This window comes from Lipotes vexillifer, unplaced genomic scaffold, assembly GCF_000442215.2.
Source record: "Lipotes vexillifer unplaced genomic scaffold, Lipotes_vexillifer_v1.1 scaffold1783, whole genome shotgun sequence".
In the NCBI taxonomy this organism is placed as follows: domain Eukaryota; kingdom Metazoa; phylum Chordata; class Mammalia; order Artiodactyla; family Lipotidae; genus Lipotes; species Lipotes vexillifer.
The window spans coordinates 510622-517181 of NW_006777435.1; the positions used below are offsets into that span (position 1 = coordinate 510622).

At 41.7% G+C, this 6560-nt stretch overlaps 1 pseudogene; it reads left to right on the plus strand.

The window, feature by feature from the left end:
- Positions 1-382: 382 nt before the first annotated feature.
- LOC103070706 (40S ribosomal protein S27 pseudogene) lies at positions 383-630 on the plus strand (annotated as a pseudogene).
- Positions 631-6560: the final 5930 nt, after the last annotated feature.

Below are 6560 nucleotides of genomic sequence, written 5' to 3' on the forward strand. Positions count from 1 at the left end.
CAATTCCCAAATCTGTACTTTATTCTGATAACAGAAAGAATTCTCCAGCCACGAGAGTGACACTATCAGAAATACAGGTATTTCCAGAGACTGAAGGAGGCTAAACAGAGAAATATTAAGACCAGTAAAAAGCCTACAGTTGTAATTCTCGAAATATTTATATGTCTCACTACTTTGAAATTACAGTAGTTGTCACATCTGCTGCTTGATCTTGCTATTTAAGGCATTAATAAAGAAGCACACACATTAAAGATGTATTTTCTTAATATTAAAAAAAAAAAGTACTTCAACATAACCGATTTCCTTGGTAACCTTACATAATTTATTCTATTCATTTAGGACCACTAATCTGATCTGGCAGTGAGGACCTCCTCAGGAGAACATGCCTCTCACAAAGGATCTCCTGTGTCCCTCGCCAGAATAGGACACACAACAAGAAGCACCTGCTGCAGAGCCCCACCTCCTACTTCATGGATGTGAAATGCCCAGGATGCTATAATACCACCACCATCTCCAGCCAGGCACAAACAGTAGTTTTGTGTGTTGGCTGCTCTACTGTCCTCTGCCAGCCTACAGGAGGAAAAAACAAGGCTTACAGAAGGATGCTCCTTCAGTTGGAAGCAGCACTAAAAGCACCCTGAATCAAGATGAATGGGAAACGATCCCAATAAACATATTTTGGATTAAAAAAACCAAACCAAAACAAAAAACAACCCACTAATCTGAGAAGGAGCCACAGGTTTCACTTACTGCCTAAAAGATCCGTGACACAAAAAAGATTAAGAACTCTTATTATCAGGGCAATTTACAGATTCAGTGCAAATGGCAGAGACAGAAAACTAGTACACATAAGTTTGTACTCAAGAGAAAAAATGTCAGTTGGGATCTTGAAGGAGGCACAATGAATAAACTTAAAACCATTCGAATGTTAAAATCAATTTTATCAGGTATTCATTAATCGTCTACATTGTTAAGTACTATGGATACTACAGTGAAAACAGAAAGCTCCTTACTCTCATAAACTTTATACAACATGGGGGAAATATAAAGAGACATGTATTAGGGGACTTCCCTGGTGGTCTAGTGCAGCAGGGGGCACAGGTTCAATTCCTGGTCAGGGAACTAAGATCCCACAAGATGCGTGGCAAGGCCAAAAGAAGAAAAGGGAGGGTGGGGTAAGGAGACATATATTAAAAATAGATAAATTATGATAGATACTAAGAAAAAACGCAAATGCTATAATTAACATCATCATGGATAACTAGAGAACTTGGTTTAAATTAGGGGCTGAGGGAAGGCTCTTCCTCTCTAAGGAAGTGGCATTTGAAACAAAGACCTGAAGGACAGGCTGGAATTAGCCAGGTGAGGGGTAGCTGAGAAGGCAAGTGTTCTATTGAACAGAGAGAGGTTAGGCAGGTGAATCTGTGGACCCCAAAGAAGGCTACTGGTGGCGGGCACATACCAAGCCAAGAGCACATGGCTCAGGATGAGGCTGTGACCTGGAAGTTGTGCTAAGGGTTTAAGACTCATCTTAAGTGCACTTCCACTTTAAGGAAGGACTAAAAGTACCCAATTTATATTTGTAAATGCTCTCTCCAGCTGTGATATGAAGAATAAATTGTAAAAAAGAAAGAGTGAAAAAAGAAACCATTTGAAACACTGCAATAGCACCAGTAAGAGATGGTAATGGCTTGGACTAAGCAACAAGCACATAACTGGCATTTTAAGCCAGTCAGTTCATTGTACGAAATCATGCCGCCCACTGCAGGACATTCGGCGTCCCAGACTCAAGGGCACTGTGAACCAGCAGCACTCTCAAATCAGTAAAATACTCACAAAAAGAAAAAGCAGCACACCTCTAAGGGCAGTGGTAAAGCCTCTGGAATGTACAAGATGACGACAGTGGAGACAGGAGGAGTTACTGAGATTGAAAAGGAAAGGTGCTGACTGGGATCTAGTGAGCAAGGTGGGTGAACAGTCCAGATAATACTGTCAAGGTCAAAAATGAGCTGTGCATATGGGAGAAAAAAATTGCAACATGTAGGACTTTTATTTAGAGTATATAAAGAACTCTTACAACTTCAAAATAAGACAAACAACCCAAAATTTTAAATAGGCAAAAGAACAGACACTTTTTGTGTGACAGTACACACATACAAAGATGAATGATGTCATAAGGGAAATGTAAATTAAAACCACATAACATACCTATTAGAATGGCTAAAATGAAAAAGAATGACCATACCAAGTGCTGATGAGGATGTAGAAAAGCTAGAACTCTCATACCCTGCAGGTGGAACTACAAAATGGTACAATCACTATGAAAAGGCTTGGTGGTTTCTGGAAAGTTAAATGCACACTCACCATACAACCCAGCAGTTCCACTCCTAATTATTTACTCAAGAGAAATGAAAATATATGTCTATGACAACAGCCAAGATACGGACACAACCTAGGTGTCCACTAATGGATGAATGGGTAAAGAAGACGTAGTATACATGTACAATGGAATACCAGTCAGCTGTAAAAATGAAAGAAATCTTGTCATCTGCACAACATGGACGGACCTTGAGGGCATTACACTAAGTGAAATAAGTCAGACAGAGAAAGACAAATACCACATGATGTCACTTATACATGGAATCTAAAAAACAAAACAAACAAAACAAAACCCAGGTGGTTGTCAGAGGGGTAGGGGGTGGGGATGGGGGGGGAAACAGGTAAAGGGGGTCAAGAGGTACAAACTTACAGGTATAAAATAAATAAGTCACGGGGATGCAACGTACAACATAGGAAATACAGTCAATGATACTGTACTGACTTTGTATGGTGACCGATGGTAACTGTACTTATGGTGGTGATCATTTCACAATGTATACAAATGTCAAATCACTATGTGGTACACATGAAACTAATAAAATATTGTATGTCAAATTACTTCAATTAAAAAATAAAGAAAATATACATCCATAGAGACTTGTATACAAATGTTTGTAGGAGCTTTATTCATAACAGTCACGAACTTGGAACAACCCAAATAGTCATCAACAAGGAAAGAGTAAACAAATTGTGTGTCACCGTGCAATGGAAGAGCACTGAGCAACAAAAGGGAAATGACTACATGCGACAACAAGGATGAACCTGAAAACCCTATGCTAAGTGAAAAAGCCAGGCAAAAAAGGGCAAAGACTTCTAAATTCCATTTATCTGAAACGCTAGGTAAGCTGAGGCTGATCTACAGTGATAGAAAACTGATCCATGGTTGCCTGAGCTGAAGACTGACAGCAAAGGGCACAAGGGTACTTCTTCCTGGGGTTATGTAATGTTCCATATCTCCACTGTGGTGGTGGTTACACAGGGTATATATTTGCCAAGACTCAACTGAACTTTGCACAAAGAAAAGGTCCATTTTGTTCTGTATAAATTATACCTCAGGGCTTCCCTGGTGGCGCAGCAGTTGAGAGTCTGCCTGCCGAAGCAGGGCATGCAGGTTCGTGCCCCAGTCCGGGAAGATCCCACATGCCACGGAGCGGCTGGGCCCGTGAGCCATGGCCGCTGAGCCTGCGCGTCTGGAGCCTGTGCTCCGCAACGGGAGAGGCCACAACAATGAGAGGCCCGCGTACCGCAAAGAAAAAAAAATTATACCTCAAAAGGTGATTTTAAAAAATTGAGCTATGCTACAAAACTGTGGGGCTGATTTTCTCTCATGGTTCATATGCTCATACTGAGGACAATTTCATAGGAAGTGTTCCAAACAGGTTTTGAGCAATGGCAACATCATTAGAATAAATGCCCAGGCCTCCACAGTAATTTCTGAGGCTTTGGCGTAAATATAACATTTCTGGTACGTTCAGGCTTTCTCCCCATCCTCCTCAGCCCCCTGTCATTACAGTCATTTCATAGCAGAAGCTCAATAATATTTGTGGATAATAAAGTTTGTCTAATGAAGGAGCTATCTCCTCATGCATTAGCACCACATACTGTACACGTTGTTAAGCAACTAAAATGCTATCAACTGTTAATGGGTTATTTTTAGAGAGAGCTATTAAGCCGTTCTCTAAGCTACCCATTTCAGTGAACTTTAATTATCTGAACACAAAACCACAGTACTTTGTTTCACAGATAAAAAACTTGTCTTCAGATGCTAAGTAAGTTAGACTGATCCAAATTAATGTTCCAAAAGTAAGTAGGTAGATAATACAAATGACTGCTTTAAAAGAAAACGCATTCGTTCCTTTAGCCTGATTCTCTCATAATTTACTAACCAAGAAAGCCAGTGCAAAGGTTTCTTTAGAGTGTGCGAACCATTCAGTGAGCAATAAAAGCTAAAGTCATTTTAGCTGTAAAACCATCATAATTTTACATTATTTTAAGACTGAGTGCTCCAATAATACTTCAGATATTGCAATTTAAAATCTGATGTCATGGGCCTCCCTGGTGGCGCAGTGGTTGAGAGTCCGCCTGCCAGTGCAGGGGATACGGGTTCGTGCCCCGGTCTGGGAGGATCCCACATGCCGCGTAGCGGCTGGGCCCGTGAGCCGCGTAGCGGCTGGGCCCGTGAGCCGTGGCCGCTGAGCTTGCGCGTCCGGCAACGGGAGGGGCCACAACAGTGAGAGGCCCACATATCGCAAAAAAAAAAAAAAAAAAAAAAAAAAAAAATCTGATGTCATGAACACATGTGCACCCTCTCTAGGAAAGGTGCTCCGTACAGCCCAGAGCTTGAACAAATTTGGTTGTCTACATATGCATTTTTTAATCTCTTCAGTAATAGAACAGGGGCCAAAGAGTCAGGTGAGTTCCAATTCTGGCCCCTTCCCTTACTAGCTGAGACATCACTGAACTACCCAACACCTCTGAGCAACCATTTGCTTGACTCAAAAATGAGGAAAGCCTATGGGGTTATGAAGATTGCAAAAACAGCAGATGAAAAGCCTGAAAGATATTAGACCATCCCAAAAAAAGTGGAAGTCATTTTTAATTACTTTATTATTTTTTATTAATTTATCCAATGAAACCATAAAAAGAAAGTAACATGAGAAAAAAAAACTAGACTTCAAATCAGGAGGTCTGACTTTTAGCCCTAGCTTGGCTATGCCCTGTATGTCTGCCCTGATAGTGTTGGCCAAGCTACAAAAAGAAGATACCATTATTCTGTGTTCAGGCTTCTTCCAAACATAAGTGCAAAACTTCTTTAAAATTTGTTTATATGTATACAAAAGACTGGAAAAAAACCCACACCCAATTATATGACTGAATGTACATACATACATATATATTCATAGATATAGCCATAGAAAGATGAAGACTTGTAGTGACTTATACTCAGTAAAGGTTCTACAAATTTTTGGTGGGCTCAAGTACACAAATTATTAAAGGAAAAAGTATGAAAAACATTTCTCTCCGATTAATAGGAAAAATGCGTCTCTATTACTAGATCTAAGATACCCCATCAGGATTTAGTACCGTGACTATCATCATCCTAAAACCCCACAACCATAAACTCTGTTATTTGAAGCACACTAGAGTAGCACAAAGTCAGAGTTAGTACTCTGCAACAGATCCAATCAGTACTCTAATCCAAGCAATACTCTTTAGAAAAGACCTTTGGAGTTCACCTATGCTCTGAACTTGTCATGAGAGAGACCCCGATGAAGCAGATGGGCTACTACTCACTTGTGGATCATCCCCCTACATTTCCTTCCTCCTCAGTTATTCTCTCCTGCCTTCACTGGCCAAGAATTCTAGGACGGTCCAGGTCGGGCTGGCTCGCGGTGAGCTCTGAGAACAGCCAGACGTATTGAACCAAGACTAAGAGCATCGAGTCTCCTCCAGTGCTATGCATTCCGGGTAGCTGCCCAGGCAGCTCTGCGCACCTCTGGCCCTGAAGTTGAGTAAGACACTGAGAGAGGACCTCAGTAACCATAATGACCACCGCTTACTGAGCCCTCAGCACAGTGCTGAGAGCTTCAGAAAAACCTTTACTTGCTGTCTTCACCACAACCCTACGGCAGTAAAGCACAGCCCCTACTTTACAGGTGAAGAAACTACGGCAGAAGGGAGGAGTCAAGTAACTTGTCTCTGATTACACAACCAGCAGCCAACAGAACTGGAATTTAATCCCAGGCGTGCTGAGCTCCAAAACCCCTGTTTCTAAGCCACTACACCATGCGAGGGTCAGTAGTCCTCCACTGGCTATGCCCTTTTGCTGGTGATGAACCAAGGTTTGGCTCATGATTCTGACGGGGCAACTGAAAAGAAGCTGAGGACAGCAGACATGAGGACAAAAACAAAAATCATCGTACTGACCACGATACAGAAAGCATTCTGCTTCCCAAGGGAGCCTATCCATTTTGAAGGTTCTGGCTATTTAGATCTTCTTCATCAGGATGAGCCAAAACCTGTCTCCTCTGAAACAAGAGGCAAATATGTCCTGTAAATGAGGTGTGGGAGAGCAGGCCTGAAGGCAGGAGATGAAAAGGCAAACCAAACATGAGGGGAGGGAGGTGAGATCAGGGTCTGAATGGCGACAAGTAACAAGATATGCTGGAGACCAGCAGGAA